This window comes from Muntiacus reevesi, chromosome 2, assembly GCF_963930625.1.
Source record: "Muntiacus reevesi chromosome 2, mMunRee1.1, whole genome shotgun sequence".
NCBI classification, from domain to species: Eukaryota; Metazoa; Chordata; class Mammalia; order Artiodactyla; family Cervidae; genus Muntiacus; species Muntiacus reevesi.
Genome location: NC_089250.1, coordinates 269,345,064 through 269,363,600, shown reverse-complemented (window position 1 = coordinate 269,363,600; position 18,537 = coordinate 269,345,064). Strand labels below are relative to the sequence as shown.

Genomic DNA, 18,537 nt, shown 5'->3' with positions numbered 1-18,537 from the left:
ATCTATATAGATCTATCTCATAATTGTGGGGCATTTCTTATTCCTTTGCTGAAACTTTTCTTGTTGCTCTGATTGAGCTTGAGTAATAGAAAAAGGCTCAGATTTATGCCAGAGTTAGAGTAGGCATTATTAATTGGCCCAGTGAGGGGATCTCATCTGGCAGTATCACAGTGACCTGACTATGACTATAATTTTTTTAAAGTAAATTTCCTCAGGGCCAAACAGAGTCTTGTAGTAGAGAAATTTACCAAGGTAACCCAGAACTAGATACAGGTAATTGGCCACAAACCCAACAGTTGGATTGATTTCTAAAACTAGCATAGGATCAGGCCTATGATAGAAAAGCATTTGACTTATATGCAAAGGTCTAAGAAGTCAAGAAAACATAAATGATCATATGAATCAGGTCCAGCATCTTGGACAAGCTGTCTACCTCTGATGTTGTTGTCTTCTCATCCTGGTGTACTATAGTTTCTCCTGTTTGAGCATCATTTTAAGGTGAGATCAGGTTGGCTGTCTTCTCTATAGACCAATCCAGTGTAGGGGACTTTGAAAATGGGAATTAATCTAAGAGTTAATTTCCCTTCAGTTTCATTGTGCATGAGCTAGTAAAGAGTATCTGATAAAAAGTCCTTCCATCCAGCTTGGAGACAGTCCCTTAAATTATGTCTTTTTCTAGTCCTGGTTGCAGGTCATGGGGCATCTGATTTTCATCCAAAGATAGATTACTGAGATAAGCTTCAGAAGCAAACTTAGAGTGTTCTTTAAGAATTCAATTAAATTTTGCATTAATATCACATAACAGCAAAGAACTATCTAAGAAATGAGTCTTACTACATGCAGACCTCCATTAACAAATTGTGATTTAACATTTTTTGAAATGTCTTTTTCTCCCTAAAGTTACCCTCATTTTTATCAAATACAACCAAATTAAGGCTAGTTTGTTTGCAAAATAAGTCTGTTCTCACTAATTTTGGTCTGATGATTTATATAACCATAATTGATTATAGACTTTTTATTTTGCTGAAACACTTATAGAATCTCAGACTGAACTTTTAATATAAAACAGGGCTGGGAAAGTCACACCAAAGGCTTATCACACATCTTGTCTAAGAAATCTAGGTGAACTCTTCCCTTTTTAAGGTCTCAAAAGTTCTTTGAGATTTTTGTACCTGTTATGAGATAACCTTCCTAGCTCATTTGATAAACTTACTGGAAACCTAAGAGTTTCAAATTTCTGGAGGAGTCAGATAGAAAGAAAATATACTTTCCTTGTTTATAACGTGTAATTTTACCAAGTTATTTTCATAGTTAGTTTGAGAGGAAGATTTTCACTACTTCCGGAAAACACAAGATTTAAACCTGTAATTATTCAGATAGAAACCATAAAAATTATAAGCATATGCGCTGGTTCATTCAGTCCTTTGTCAACTTTTGTGAAGTCATCAGGTTTCTCATTAGAACACCAAGACGTATCAAAATGTTAAGAATTCCATATAATTTCTAGGATATATGTATTAGTAATTTTACCATACATTATAACATGAGCAGATTTATTACTCATTTGATAATCTTTTTCATGTAATTTAACCAACCAAATAAACACAGTTTAATATCTCTCTTTGGGATGTTTCAGGGGCCCTCTGAATCACCCCAGAGTTAGCTAGAGGTCAAAGGAACTTCAAAAGAATTTGATTTAGGAAGTTTTATCAAAAAGATCAATTAAAAGCATTTAGAACATTTGCTCAGATTTAGTCAATGTTGATGGGTGTATCACTTAGCTTGTTGACATGTCACAATGGGCGTAAATACCAAGGCTCAAGGTCTAGTGAAAGTCAGCTCCGCCATCTTGGACCTAATTGGCTCTAACCAGTTTTCTTATGACTGTGTGGTTCCTCTAACAAAATCCATTTATCTAACTAATTGTAATTCAAATTTATAAAATCCTGATCATGCATAACTCTTTTTAGTATTTTTTCATACCACCCCTTTTTTTTTACTGAAAGCACACTTCTTGCTTTCCTTTAGCAACCAAGAGCTAACTTTTATATTAGCATTTTATAGATTGGTGAGCATAAATATCAGTGAAATTTCTAAAACCCTTGCTTTCTTAAAACATTTTAGGATGCCATCAAAGATTATTCATTTATAGTCCCAAATCTCTTTAATTTTTCGGTAAAAGGAAATCAGTGTTTAGTAGTAAATGTTTCAAAATCTTATTTCATTTGGAAATGACCTAATTATTTAATAAACTTCCAATACTTAGTTTAGCACAACCATTGGAAATTCAAGTTACGACAATCTGGGGAGACTATTGTAGAGAGATATTCTTAAAGAATACTTATTCTTAATAGAGTTTATATACAAACTCATACCTCGTTTACATTTTTTAGAAGTTTTTATCACTCAAGGTAATTTCCTTGCTGATAAACTTGTAACAGGTATAATATTTAACTTATATTAAACCTAGGTACAATGAAAATATTCTACCTGATGTTAATTTCTCTAAGACATGTCTATGTTAGATAGGTCAACAAACAAACATTAATATCAGGTATTTAATACTGAATATTTCCCAGTTCACCTGAACTATGAATTTATTGTTTAATTTAGAATTATTTTATTTGTAAGCACTTACCTTTTCTTAAAGCCAATTAAATATAGCTCATTTACAAATTAACCTAAAAAATATTACCCAGAGACAAAGACATACCAAGACATATTTAGACAGACACAGTGCAAAATCTAGCTTCATTTTCTAAGTTTGTTCATGAATTAGATATTACAATATAAAATTTAAATAAATAACATTTTTTTTTAAATAAATAACATTTTTAAAGGCTTTTTTCCTTTTTCTATCAGTCTCAGGAGTTAGAGATGGTCTAGATAACAGCTCCTGAGAGCCCTGGTCTCAAGGCACAGGGAAAGAAAATCAAGTTCTAGCAAAATGATGGCAAGTCTAAATGGTGGCCAGACAAAGCAAAATGGCCATCACAAATCACAACACAAAACAGAGTTAAATCACACACATATAAACCTGGCAGTCCTCATCAGACACCCCTTAAATACAAGAATACAGTCTCTCAGAAAACCTTCTATACAGGCACAAAACTTTAGATGTCTTCAAAGATTTCAGAAGGAGTAAAGGAAGCCAGGTTGAAAGAAGAAGGAGGAGGAGGCGAGAAAGGGGGGCAAAAGGCGTGGCCAAACAGACGTCTCCTGCCACCTGCAGACACCCAGGTGTTACAGGACTTTTCCTGGGCTTCCAGAAAATGGAGGACTAGAACTCGGCCCTACCAGAAACCAGACCAGAAAATTCGAGTTCTCTGCCAAAAGGAGGTGATCAGTCTCCAATCCTCAGCTCAAGCTGAGGCCCATCGACCAGATTCCTGCATCCAGGACCAGGGGACTTGATAAACGGGAAGGATAGGAAGGGCTAAGGAGAGGAAAGAGAGAGGGAAGGGGAGAGAGGTCAATAAAGTCTCTTGTTCTTTACCGGTTGGGGCACTCTGGCCAGTTCTCCACGTCAGGAGGAGACCAGGGACAAAAGGGTCCCAGTTGTGGCTGCTGGGTCTGGTCCATTGGCAAGCAAGCTGGCCCCTGAGTACCCCAAGCAGTCAGGATGTCAGTCGCAGCGAAGAAGAGTACCCACCAGAGTCGCCATTGGCTGCAGGAAGGGGGAACACTTCCAGGGCACGAAACTGGGCTCTAGTCTAACACTCAGAAATGAACTGTCTGAGGAGACACATGTGCTGACAAAGCAAGAGATTTTTTTAGGAAAGGTCACCTGGGTGGAGAGCAGGAGGGTAAGGGAAACCAGGAGAACTGCTCTGCCGCGTGGCTCCCAGTCCTGGGTTTTATGGTGACGGGATTAGTTTCCGGGTGGTCTTGGGCCAATCATTCGAATTCAGAGGGTTTCCTGGTGGCCCACGCATCGCTCAGCCAAGATGGACGCTAGCAAAAGGGATTTTGGGAAGTGGACGGACACGCGGTGTCTCCTTTTAACCTTTCCCCAACTCTTCCAGCTGGGGTGGCTTATTAGTTCCGTATTACTTATCAGGATCTCCTGCCACAAAACAGCTCTTACAAAAGGTTACTATGGTGCCTGGTCAGGGTGACTGGATTCAATAAGTGTGCTTCCCCTGACAAAACCAGGGGCAGCAGGAGCTGGCGTGCTGCAGTCCACGGCGACTGAGCCACTGAACTGAGCTGAACTGAGCAGGACACGCTAGGTTCACAGTGTGTATGGGCGGATCCAAATGCCTCTGAAAACGATGCCCTAAATGCTCTCTGATGACCAACCAAGGAAGTAATGTTCGGTGTTCTCATAAGTTACATCACACATGAGTTAACACCTGAGAATGTTGTTGCTCTACTTCCTGTGTGTGTTTTTCTAGGTTTTATGAATCAACTGCTACAGTTCATTCTCTGCTCCATTTAGAGAGCTCTATTTTCCCACATCTTTAAAGTATAATGACCAAGGAAAAATTGAAAATAGAACCATATTCATCTTTCTCATATTATGTATTCTAAAAAATATTCAGTCTGCATTCACCAGTACTAACTTTGTACAAGATTTAGTTTCACAGCAGAAGTGAGAATAAAGTATAGACATTGCCCATATACCTCTTGTTCCCACATGTGGACAATCTCCCTACTGAGCTTTCCCCACCAGAGCGAGCATTTGTTACCACTGCTGAATCTACATGGGCAGTAAATAGATCAACTCTCTAGTTTACCCCTGTGTTCCTCTTTTAGGAATGTGCACTCCATACCTCTAGATAAGTGTTTAATAACATGTGTTCATCATGACAGTTTAACACAAATTATTTCATGGTCCTGAAAGTTCTCTAGACTTAGTATATTCAAAGTCCCTCCTTTGAAACCCAGAGTAATCATGGAGCTTTTTAATCTCTTTATTTCTCACTAGATTCCCAGGTGACTGAGGGGTAAGGACTGGACTCTGCCTGCTGATGCAGGATATCCACGTGATGCAGGTTCAATCCTTGGGTCAGGAAGATCCCCTGGAGGAAGAGATGGCAACCCACTCCAGTATTCTTTCCTGGGAAATCTATGGACAGATGTGAGCCTGGCAGGATACAGCCCTTGGGACCACAAATATTCAGACACAACTGAGCATACATAAGAACATTAACCACACCAAATACTTTGGCCATCTGATATGAAGAACTGACTCATTTGAAGAGACCCTGACGCTGGGAAAGATTGAAAGGGGGAGAAGGGGCCGACAGAGGATAAGGTGCTTGGATGGCATCACTGACTCAATGGACGTGAGTTTGAGCAAGCTCCAGGAGTTGGTGATGGACAGGGAGACCTGGCGTGCAGCACTCCATGGGGTCGCAGAGTCAGACACGAGTGAGCAACTGAACTGAACCGATGTTGAAAATAGGGAGCTGGTGGGAAGCTGGTGTTTACCACAGGGCCCTCAGCTTGGTGCTCTGTGCTGAGCAGAGGGGTGAAACGGAGACCACGGGAGGGAGGGCCAAGAGGGAGAAGATTTATGTATACTCACGGCTGATTGATGACGTCACAGAGCACAAACCAGCACCGCATTGTAAAGCAATTATGTTCCAATAAATAAATAAATAAATAAATATGTCTCAAAAGGAAAAAGCTAAGCAGACTGGTCACCGGCGGTGGAGAACCCGTCTGACCCTGCGGGGACAAGGGCCGCACCCCCGGCCCAGGAATCCCCCGCGTGCTGTGGGGAGACTGAGCCTGTGCCCCACAGCTGCTGAGGCCGGGCGGGCATCTTGCTCTTTCCATGGGAAGGAGGCAAAGAAAGATGCTCACCAGCGCTGAACAATAAGGAATGCAGAGCAAAGCTACAGGGATGTATCACAGCAGGCCGGTCAGAACAATGAGCAAAAAGCCCGCTAATAATATCATAAACGCTTAAGGGGCTTGGAGATCAGGGAACCTCCTACATGGCTGGAGGGAATGTAAGCTGGTGCAATCACGTGGCTGGACCGTGTGGAAGTTCCTTAAAAAACATAATCTCCTGACATTTAAGGAAATGAAGTCCATGAAAAGTAGACAAAACAGATTATTCGACAAATTGACAACTTTTATACTTTTTAGTAAATCATCTCCAATTTTGAAATGACCAGTTTTCATTTAGCATTTCTAAATTCTCTAAGTTAAATGTGTAAGAATACACATACGCTCAAATATTCCTTCTTGGTTTTCTCACTGCTAACATGTATACCTCCAGATATTTATATCTTGTATTCAATGCGTGTTATATAAATTATATTATGTATGTATCTTCAGATATTTATATATTGCATTCAAAGTATGCCAAAGCCATGATAAAATAGTTCCTTTAAGCCTTACAAGACACATGTGCTAAGAATGATACAGGGTAAGATTTTATAAATCTTGGCTCAGAATTTTCCCATCATGGCTTCTGATTATTCTTTTTGTGACTTTGTTAAACTTACATTTGCTTAAATGAGCCCCTGAAAAGTTTAAGCTAACAGCAGAACAAAGGACAATTGCAGAAGGTGAGTTTATGACTATGAGTTTAGGTCCTCAGAAAATTCACAGTAAGCCTTGAAGGCTACTGAGGAAGATCAAGGCTACAACCAGGCAGAGAAAATTCCACTACTTGGGGTTCAGACCTGACCCTGGGTGAAGTGCTATGGGTCCCACAGTCTGAGTGTGGAGGGATCCATTCAAACAAAGGCGAGCAAGATTCTGATGAGCTCAGAGGGTATCACTGAAGGGGAGCTTGTGCAGTAGACCCTGGGGTTCAGCAAGACTGCTAGTCCCAAGGAAGGGGTCATCTAGTACAGGTGCTCACAGGACTGACTGGTGTGAATTCAAGGACCTGCAGGCTGCCTGCTCCCCAGACAGACGCTGAGGCAGCAACAGCATGGAGCCGTTCAGGGGAGCTCTCAACAGTACTCTCTATGATCCTTCTTATTAGAACCACCACGATGTCCAAGTAGATAAAAACCGGAGAGGAGGGGGAGGGGCGGGAGGGCGAGTCTGGGGAAAAAAAATCGGAGAGGAGATACAATGTAGAAATGGTAGGAAATATATAAAGTTATGAGAGGTTTAATGGCAGTAAGGAACTAATTTCTACAGATGCCATCCCCCTGTGCTACAAAGAGTTTATCATTACGTTAAATTTCCTGCAACCTTAAATAGGTGGGAGAGGTTAATGCTGGTGGTGCGTTAACCCTTCATTCATTCCACATCAATTGTAACACTGAAAAACCATTCACTTTTATTCATTAAGGTACATTAATTTGACACAGATGGAATAAAACCTTTTACAATTCTTGTTTGATCCTTGATTAAAATACACATTACAAGCTTCTAAAAACTTTCCTGTTTCTCTGATGAAATGATCTGAGAATGTGATTTACATGGTTTACAAAATGGAGGCTAATTTAGTAAACATGGATGGACATTAATTATGTTAATATGACATTTCCAGAAAGTTTTCTATACTTACATCAGATAGAAGAGAAGGTGTCCTTACTTCAAGCCTGCCAGATAATATGCATGATTTCTCTATGTTGCTGTTATAAAAATACCTTAGATTTTCATGAACTATTCTTGTTTTATGCTTAAAGAGCAACTGACATAATTATTGAAAACTTAGAGCAAACTTTTGTCCTACTTTGAATTATTCCCTGAACACTTATATCATGGTGACCACAGAGGTGATTCACATCAGTGACAAATACATCCATTCAGAGGTTTAGTGTGTATATAACATGACTGTGTTCTTAATCTTATAAATTGGAGAATAAATATAAATGATTCCCACTTCACATAGAAGGGCTTCTCTTACCATTGGGGTACAACCATCAAAAACACAAGTTCATATAAACAGTAGTAACAAATCACAGCATGTAGTAATTTGAGAGTTGAAATACATTCGTTTTGGTTCCTTAATAATCTCAAATAATGTTAACATAAACAAGGATACATTAATAATAATTGTACCTCTGCAAATATCCACCCCTTCATCTTGTGATCCATACTAACATATCAATTTTGCATGTTTTACTTATGGAATACTTGCTACAGAATTTTGCTTCGGGTAATTCAGCAAAAGTGGTACGAATGAAATGCTTTCTAGTATGAATACTCTGGTATTGAGTTACTTTTGATGTTTGATTAAGCAGTTATCTACATTTTTTTAATTTAATTCATGTATCTTTCCAAAGAAAACACTCGTTTTTTCAAAATTGTATATTAAGGACCAAACTTTTTATCACTGATTCATTTCCAGGGTTTCTCTGCAGTATGAATTCTCTGATTGTGAGGGAGGCTGTGAGGAAATCCTTTGCCACATTCCTTACATTTCTAACATTTCTCTGCAGCATGAAATCTCTGATGTCCAGAAAGACTTGAACTCTGGGAAAAGGCTTTGCCACATGCTGTACATTTATAAGGTCTCTCCCCAGTATGGATTCGCTGATGTACATTTAAAGCTGAACGCTGCTTAAAAGACTTGCCACATTCTGTACATTTATAAGGTCTTTCCCCAGAATGGATTCGCTGATGTTGAGTTAAAGTTGAACTCTGCTTAAAATCCATGCCACATGCTGTACATTTATAAGGCCTCTCCCAAGAATGGATTCGCTGATGTTGAATAAGATAATAATAACGGATAAACGCTTTGCCACATTCTGTACATTTATAAGGTCTTTCCCCGGAATGGATTCGCTGATGTTGAGTTAAATTTGAACTCTGCTTAAAAGCCTTGCCACATACTGTACATTCATAAGGTCTCTCCCCAGTATGGATTCGCTTATGTCGGGAAAGAAAATAATAACGGATAAAGGCTTTGCCACATGCTGTACATTTATAAGGTCTCTCCCCAGTATGGATTCTGTGATGTTCAGTTAAAGCTGAACGCTGCTTAAAAGCCTTGCCACATGCTGTACATTTATAAGGTCTCTCCCCAGTATGGATTCGCTGATGTCCAGTTAAAGCTGAACGCTGCTTAAAAGCCTTGCCACATGCTGTACATTTATAAGGTCTTTCCCCGGAATGGATTCGCTGATGTTGAGTTAAATTTGAACTCTGCTTAAAAGCCTTGCCACATTCTGTACATTCATAAGGTCTCTCCCCAGTATGGATTTGCTGATGTTGAGTTAAAGTTGAACACTTCTTAAAAGCCTTGCCACATGCTGTACATTTATAAGGTCTCTCCCTAGTATGAATTTGCTGATGTTGAGTAACACATGAAGAACAGATAAAGATTTTGTCACATTCTGTACATTTGTATGGTTTCTCCCCAGCATGGATTCCCAGATGTTCAGTTAAAGATGAACTCTGATTAAAGGCTTTGCCACATGCTGCACATTTGAAATGCTTCCTTCCTGTATGAACTTTCCTATGTCTACTTCGATTGGGTGAGTTACTAAAGACTTTTCCACATGTATGACACTTGCAATGTTTCCGGTTACTCTGAATTCTCTGCTGTTGAATAAGTTTTGAAGACTGGTTAACAACTTTTCCATAATCATAACAATTATAGGTCTTCTGTCCAATATCCATACTCTTAGAAGTTTTAATAGTAAGATTTGAGCTTTGATAAAGTATATTCTTACACTTATGAAGTTTATAATTGTTGTCTGAAAATTGATGTCCCTGTTGTTTCACAAGATATGAGTCTTGGTCAACATTATAGCCAGTTTCATTGCATGAAGAGCTTCTCATTCCATCACGTATGCTCTTGTAATTATTGGGGGTAGAGCTCATGCTTAAGGCATTGCTCATTTTGTTACACTTGGAAAGTTGTTCCACACTAATTATACCTCCATATGAATTGAACAATGATGATTGAATAAGGTCTCTCCCATTATTATCAACATTCCAGATTTTGGAACAAGGAGAAAAGAGTTGTTGGTTGGAGAACAAGAAACCCTTGTTAAAGGATCCCTCAAATTGATTGTATTGGGAACTTTCCCACTCATGCTTAAGTTTCTGGTTTCCAGACATGTTTGAATGTATATTTAATAGACACCTATGCTCAGAGTAAAGGTTTGAATGAGTATCTCCAGTAGAGACTAGATGACTTTCCAGATTTTCCACATTTCCCTTCAGAGAACATGTATCTATCAAGAGATGCTGTGGATCTTTGATGACAAATATACACTTAACTGCAGATGTTGATGACTGAAATTGGTCATCTGAAATTGGTTTTTCCTTATTTGATTCACATCCTTGATTTCTTTTGGCGGTAATGTTTACTTTATGGGAAACTGAACCAATTTGGTTGTGTCCTTCATAACATGCTCTCCGCTCTTTATATGCCCTCATAGATTCCCAGTCTTTGGTTAAATGTAAATTTCTAAGGTGATATCTTTCATATATTCCTAGCTTTACTGTTGGGAGTAAATCTTCTAAGCCTGGCTTCTGGGTCCTCAAACACTGGGTGTCATGAGAAGACACAGCTGAAAGATACCAAATAATTAGTTATTCTACTTGCTATTCTTGGGGAATATAGTTTATAATATACATAAAATTGGCATACACTTGGCTAGATGAAGCCTAAAACCGAGATAGAAGGAGTCAAGATGGCAGAGGATTCGGAAGACGTGGAGTTCATCTCTTTCCACCAAAGCATCAAGAATACATCTTGAAGTGGAAAAATTCTCACAGAGCCCTGTGGAACATGGGCAAAGGAACTTGGACATCTGAAAGGACAAGAAAGATTCCTGCTGAGCCAGGTAGGACAAGAGAGTGATGGAGGAAAGGGAAGAGGAAAAGAAGCCGGATGGGATCCGCAAAACCCTGGGGCATCTGAAGAGAGGCGAGGTCTCCACATGCAGGGAAGCCCCTCACTGGGGGGAGCTCAGTTGGGACAGAAGGGGAGCCTCGTTCTCTGTGGGAAGAGAACACGGCAACCAGCATGAAGGACAGAGTGAGACCTGTACGAAGTGTACTGACCCCTGCCCTGCCCACCCAGCCTGAAAGGGTGTACTCCACTGCAGACAAGGGCTGGGTGCTGGAACATGGGTTTTGGAGAGCAGACCCAGGCAGAGGGCTGCGGTTGGCTGTGAGGAGACATCCTGAGTGGACGGGAAGGAGGGACGAGCTCTGCAAATGGGATGCTTGTGGAGGAAGCCTGAACCACCGGAGAAGCAGAGCGGTGCTGTTGAGTGATGCCCGAAGGGAAAAACCTCCTTGCAGCCTCTCTGCCCCTCTGCCTGTCCCTGCCTCTGCAGGCACTAGGAATGGCTCCCACCTAGGTGGGTGATCTAACGATCCCCACAGCTGCTTCCACCTCCCCAGCCTCCTCCCTATCAGGATAGACTCATGGGCTCCAGGGGCACATTCAGAACACACGCCTGTCGGCGGTCCCAATGTACAGGTGGTGCTGAAACCACAGCTGAGCCCCAAGGCCTTGTCACTAAGAAAGAAAAGCTGAGATCTCTCCTTGCATCTGTACAAACCATGGTGTTACACCCAACAACTGGCTTGGTAAACTCAGCCCCAACAGAACATCTGGATGGAAATGAGGCTCTGGCAGTCAAGACCAGTCTGGCGTTAGCAACTGTAGACATTGTAGGCCCGCACATGAGGCATTTGGGCCAGGTCACAGTCTACATTGCCTCCATAGCACCACAGCGGGTCCAACTCCACAATGAATGTACACCTGGGATACAACCAGAGTGGATCTCTGCTGGTGACCTGGTGAAAACATCTGAGAGACACCAGGGTCAAGTGCCAGCATACCCATGGTTCAGGTGGGGCCAAGGTCAATGCCAACACAGGGTCACATGAGAGCTGGAACTGCACCTGAGAGATGACACGCAGAGCACTCTCCGAGGAGAACATCCCAGAGGAGCAACACTCCGTTGCTTCCCTCCCAGTGGGTGTGTTCCAGTCCCACTAGATCAGAAACACCACAAATCAGAGCAGAGCTCATTTCAGATCTGGGGCCTCTGCTCCACCAATCAGGAAGCAGATCCCGCCACAGACAGTGACAGCCACAGAGGAAAGGCGAAGCGGCCCTCAAGATTCGGGCAGGCTCTGGTCACAATAGTAACAATCAACCCCCTCTCAAGGGCATAAGGGCACAAGTCTCTGGACCACGTCACCCACCACGGAGCAGACGCCAGAGCAAGAGGAACTAGGATCTGCAGCCTGCAGAACAGAGACCACAAACACAGAACATTGGACAAGATGAGATGACAAAGGAGTATGGTGCAGAGAAGTCAAGTTAGAAACGTACAGGAACAATGAAGTGAGGAGAAGTTGAGCCGTGTAATGAGCAAATTTTTCTTTAAGTAATCAAATTTACAAACAAAACGTTTTTACAAATGCTAATGCCTACTATTTATTTAACCCAATTACCACTCACGTTGTTATCTAAGCATGTTCTAATAGAGTCTAAAATAGTAAATGATATTGACCTAGAACTAATCAGAAATAGATGGTATTAATGATTAAGTCCTGGGATGTTTCACAACAAATAAGATAGATTTAATAAGGTAAGAGTTCTTAACAATTCAAATAAGAAGTGAGACTTGAAAAATATGGTGAGAACACAGGGAACTCTACTCAACGCTCTGTGGTGACCTAGATGGGAAGGAAATCTCCTCAAGAAGGGAAATGTGTATATGTACCTCTTATTCTTTCTCTATAGCAAACCTCACATAACATTGTAAAATAGCATTATTGGAACAGAAAAATTTCTTCTTAAAGATTTCTCTATATAATCTATAAGCTTAATATTGAAGAACAATCAGAAAAAAGCGCTGTGGGAAATGTTCTAAACTCCGACGTCAATAATTTGTTTAAAAACTCTGTGAGTTAAATTAATATATTAAAGCATTTTAGCATTAATGTATTGGGACAACATACTTAATACATCTAATGTTAGTTCACAGAAAAAAAAGAAGCTGTAACATAAAATTCAGATTTGCATTTTCTCATTTTAGTGATTTGTCTTATGTGAAGAAGGAATTCATAGGGCCTGGACTCCATCTCAGGCCTGTCTGTGCTGATCATGCTCAGCCACCTCTCCAGTGGACTCTGAACTCTCTGCTTAGTGCCTGTGGGAAAGACAATGGAAGGATAAGACGCCCTCCAGACAGGGGAACCTTGAAGATCATATCCAGGTTCCTCATCACCTAAGAGAAAAAAGACACTAATCACCCCTGTTTCCGGACACTATCTATCAGAATGTAAGCACAGGTTATCGGTTATTAACTGGTTGGAATGTAACTGTGGGCTTATTGATTATTAACTGTCTAAACACATAATACGTGGATGATGGGCTTATTGTGATTGTATTTACCCTCCCTTTGCAAGCATCAAGGGGTTGGGGTGGTGGGTTTGGACACGTCCACATGGGGTATAAAAGATTTTCACAAATGCTGGTTGGGGCCCTTGGCTAAGAGGAGACTGCCTTGGGCCCGCCAGTGTAATAAACTGCACTCCACTAGCTCCATTGTCCTTCTGAGTGAGTTTGTTTCCCTGAAAGCGTGGCTATGACATTTGGTGCATTGGCCGGGAAGCTCCTCACTTTGAGGAGACAGGTCTCATTTGAGGCCACCCCGAGGCTTTGTAGCTTGAATATCCTAGAGGGGAGAAGGCGCCTCGCCCCTCTGGAAGGATTCTGCTTTTCAATGCCAGGACCTTTACGTCAGCAGGTAGTGGACGGCAGCAGGGGTAAACTGAGCGCTCAGCTGAGGAGGAACGCACCCAGCAGGGTGGAAAAGGGGGCCTGATCACCCCCCTGGGAGGGACAAGAAGAAGCGGGGACCCACTGGAATAGGAGCCTGAAATAGGCAGGCGGCGATTTCTTGCTACACAGATAGGAGTGTGCTAGGGTTTAGGAAGGAAATTTGTGATGGTCATTTAGGAGGTTGTCCACCCCGTCTCGGAGAAAATTATTACCAAGTGATCGCCAGGGGATTTTTAGGATAGGAAACTGGTCCTTGTATGCTCGTATTCTGCCCTCCCACAGGAGGTGTCCTGTATGCTCTGAAATTCTTGACCCCCTCAGAATTGTTAGGCTAGAAGGAGGGGGATACAGAAGTGAGTATGAATTGGCTTTTCCGGAGATGGCCTGAGACTTGGGATATTTAACCCATCTGTGTTTTCATTCGCACCTGATCAAGCCCACCAAGGCAGAATGGACTTTAAGGGAGAAACAGCTTTGGACAATGTGATGTTCTTGTTCAGTATGCTGACCGGCAGGTTGCATGAGCGTCTGAAGGCAGAACCGGGTGGGCCAGAAGAGCACGAGGGAGCTAACTCAATTTTTCCCTGAGGTCTGGGTGGAAGACAACACCCCTCCTCCCAGGCTGGCTAAACATCATGCCCCAGTGATAATGGAACTCAAACCACGCACCATCCCGGTTAGAGAGTGCCAGTACCCGCTACGGATAGAGGCCTGAACCGGCATATTGCCCACATCAATAGATTGAAACAAGCAGGCATTCTACTAGAGTCCCAGTCGGCTTGGAATATGCCAATCCTGTCCCTCAACAGGGAAGGAGGACAGAACTATAGGCCTGTACAAGATCTCAGGCTAGTCAACCAGGCTGCTGTGACTTTACACCTCACTGTTCCAAACCCCTATACCTTAGACTCCTCTCACCGAGGACTAAAGTTTACACTTGCCTAGGTCTTAAGGATGCCTTCTTCTGCATAGGCCTCGCCCCAGCGTCACAGCCCATCTTTGCCTCTGAATGAAAAGATCCAGTGGAGTGCACCAAACAACAGCTCATCTGGACTACCCCACAAGGGTTTAAAAACTTCCCAGCCATCTTTGGGGAAGCCTTGGCTTCTGACCTGGACTCATTCCATCCGGAAGAGTATGGATGTTGGCTCCTACAATAAAGGGATGACCTGCTGCTGGCTGCCGAGACCGAGGAAAATGCTGGAAAGGGACAAAAGCACTGCTCCAGCTGTTGATGGAAGCAGGTCACCCGGTGTCGAAGAAGAAGGCACAGATCTACAAAGAGGAGGTAAGGTATCTGGGGTTTGTTTAAAGAAGGGCTCAAGGTTCCAGACCCTAATTTGGTCCTATATACTGATGGCACTAGCCTGATAAACAAGGACAATGGCTGTCAGTTTAGCCAAAGCGGAAGGGGCCATCACGACTGAAAAGGGATGGTGGGAATTGCCAAGTGGCAAATTATTGGTACTGGAGGAGCTGGCACACACTCTGGGAAGCCAGACACACCAAGCGACCCACCTGGGCCATGCTGCCTGCTCACAGGTGAATGCTGCCTCTCGGGGATTCAGACAAAATCCTCCGGGGATTCAGCTGAAAGGCACACTGCCCCTTGAACACCTGGGAGTGGACTTCACTGAAATGAAACCTCACCGACACTACCATTATCTGCTGGTCATGGTATGTACGTTCCCGAGATGGGTAAAAGCTTTTCCTACCTGGACTGAAAGAGCATCAGAAGTAGCCCGGTGCCTGCTTAGGGAAATGGTTCCCAGATTTGGATTTCCTACCAGCATTGGATCAGGCAATGGCCCGGCTTTTGTAGCTGATTTAGTACACCAAGTAAGCAAAACTTTAAACATCAAATGGAAACTGCACACTGCATATAGGCCCAGAGTTCTGAGATGGTGGAATGAGCCAACCGGACACTTAAAGAGACTCTCCAAGTGGATCAGAGAGACTGACTGCGCCTGGGTGGACTTGCTTCCGATGGCTCTGCTCAGACTCAGGATGACCCCACAGTCCCAAGGCTATTCTCCATACGAAATTGTGTATGGGAGGCTTCCTCCCATAATAAAACAGCTGTCAACAAATTTGCCTCAGGTAAGAGGGATAGGATTTCACAGCAGATGGAACTGGGTAAGGTAATAAATCGGGTAACTAAGTTTGTACAAGAAAGGGTGCCGTTCCCCCTTGGGGAAGAGATTCATGAGTTTACACTTGGTGACCAAGTATGGGTCAAAGATTGGAAAGATGATTTGCTAGCCCCTTGGTGAAAGGGCCCTTATGTTATTCTAACTACCCCTACGGCAGTTAAAGTTGCAGGTATTGTCCCTTGATCCATCATACGAGGGTGAAGCGAGCATACCACGCAGAGCCAGAAAACGCTGAGTGGACTGCACAGAGGGACCCTACTGACCCTCGAGGGACTAAGACCATCCTTAAGAAGGAGGAAAAGAAGATCCCGGACGAGCCCCTTCAGGATGAAGCCGCACAATCAACTCCTGATGCTTGGCTTCATCAACGTGATTTTAAATTTGACTTCTGTCTCAACTCAGGACAACGTTTTCACCTCATGGGCACATTCCTACGCGGACTTCCACAACACCTACAACTTCTGGGTATGTAGGATTAGGCCTCTGTCTGTGAAGGATGGACTTCCTTGGTGGGTGTCACCTCTCCGCCAAGCAGATTTTAAACCAGTCTGCTCTTTTCTGGGATGACAAAGAGACTTTCTTCTCTCTTGTCAATCATAACCTCTCCTTGCTCTCTTGGTGTAAGACCTACAGTCAATAGACTAGTGTGATGGGGTTACATTTGAAAAAAATGCCAGTGTAGCAAAAGCCTAGCCTACACCAAGCCCCAGTAAATCTACCTTATTTACATGCTAGGTGGACATGATCTGTGTTTCAATGGTATGAGTATATTGCTGCCTTTTTCGTAACCTCTGTAGGGACAACAAATATATTATGATTAAAGCAGAGGCCTTGACTAATTTCACAAACAGGCCCTCCTAGATAGAACAGAAGCCATCCAAGCCTTAAATGAAGAGCAAGTCTAAATGAGAAAAGCACTAATTCATAATAAAATATCTTTGGACATACTCACAGCTGCTCAAGGAGACACCTGTGCTATAATTAAGGTTGAATGTTATGTGTACATTCCTGACTTATCTGACAATGTATCAATGACTTTAGATGACATGAAAAACCAGGTAAAAGCAATGTCAAATGAGAGCATTCCTTTCTGGACTTCGGCCCTATCTTGGGTGAAAAGCGATTGGTGGAAAACTATATTTACCACTGTTAGAGTTGCCTTGATAGTTCTGCTTTGTGGACCCTGAATTGTACAATGTATTATGAACTTTGTATCCCAAAGGTTGATGTCATTCTCCCTAATTGGCAGTTGGAGAGCCAGGTTGCAAATATGTCCCTATGAATTATGCTCATAATATGAGTTAAGAGCATCAAGAGGGGGGAATGAAGAAGAAATTCATAGGACCTGGACTCCATCTCAGGCCTGTCTGTGCTGATCGTGCTCGGCCACCTCTCCAGTGGACTCTGAACTCTCTGCTTAGTGCCTGTGGGAAAGACAATGGAAGGATAAGACCCCCTCCGGACAGGGGAACCTTGAAGATCATATCCAGGTTCCTCATCGCCTAAGAGAAAACAGACACTAATCACCCCTGCCTCCGGACACTATCTATCAGAATGAAAGCACAGGCTTATGAGTTATTAACTGGTTGGAATGTTACCTCGGGTTTATTGATTATTAACTGTTTGAAACCATAACACGTGAATGATGGGGTTACTGTGATTGTATTTACCCTTCCTTTGTAAGCATCAAGGGATTGGGGTGGTGGGTTTGGACACGAACACATGGGGTAAAAAAGATTTTCACAAATGCTGGTCGGGGCCTTTGGCTAAGAGGAGACTCTGCCTTGGGCCTGCCTGTGTAATAAGCTGCACTCCACTATCTGCATTGTCCTTCTGAGTGAGTTTGTTTCCCGGAAAGCATGGCTGTCACAATGCAGTGAAGAAAGAATTTGCGTATGAAATTTCTAAGGTCATATGTGTAGTTTCCAGTGCACTTGAAATTATATGGTAGAAAACAAAAAACATCTGTCCCCAGTATTCCTAGAAGTTTGGCAATGTTTTCACAGCTCCACCCACACACTTCTGACTAGGGACAGAATCAGCTCTTTTAAAAGGGCTTAATATAGTTACTCAAAAATATGCACAGATTTTCTAAAACCTCCCCACAATGAGAGAGTTATCAGGTCATGCAGGTTGTTCCAGGCCCAGACAAGTATTTTGGTCCTAACTGTGAATGTGAAAATTAATCACTGGAGAAAAATACACAAATGATATAAAGAATAAGGAATGGGTCAGGAGATGATGCTCTATGACAGTGACAGAAATAAACCTAGCCTAATCCAAAATCATTTCCACTGAAGCAGATCTTCTCAAACCACATGACAAAGTATGACTTCCTCCCCAATGCTTGTCCCTCTCACCTGACTTATCTGCTTCATCCATAGACACATACCTGGGGATATGGCTATCTCCATTCTCCTTGCATCCCAGGGATCCTTCATTTGCTCCAGATACGTGACCAGGTCTGGCTTAGAGACCACAAGACCTGTTCATCAGAAAAAGCAATATGTGTTTTCTCAGATATTCATCAATTTCCAATCCAATATGTGTTCAGGTGAGAGAAAAGTCAAGGTAGAAAGTTAAAATATCATTTAAAAAATGATTTCACCAAATAGTTTATTGGAAGCATCTTTAAAAGACAAATGCATCAGAATCAGATTCTGATATTATGCTCAAGTACTACTAAGGCAAAAGCAG

The 18,537-nt window shown here is 42.3% G+C and overlaps 1 protein-coding gene and 1 pseudogene across 1 annotated transcript in view; one reads left to right on the top strand and one right to left on the bottom strand.

The window, feature by feature from the left end:
* LOC136161629 (small ribosomal subunit protein uS14-like) overlaps positions 1-18,537 on the top strand; it is a 539,148-nt gene that overhangs the window by 464,860 nt on the left and 55,751 nt on the right. The window lies entirely within an intron of this gene.
* On the bottom strand, positions 3,344-9,546 carry LOC136157546 (zinc finger protein 678-like; annotated as a pseudogene).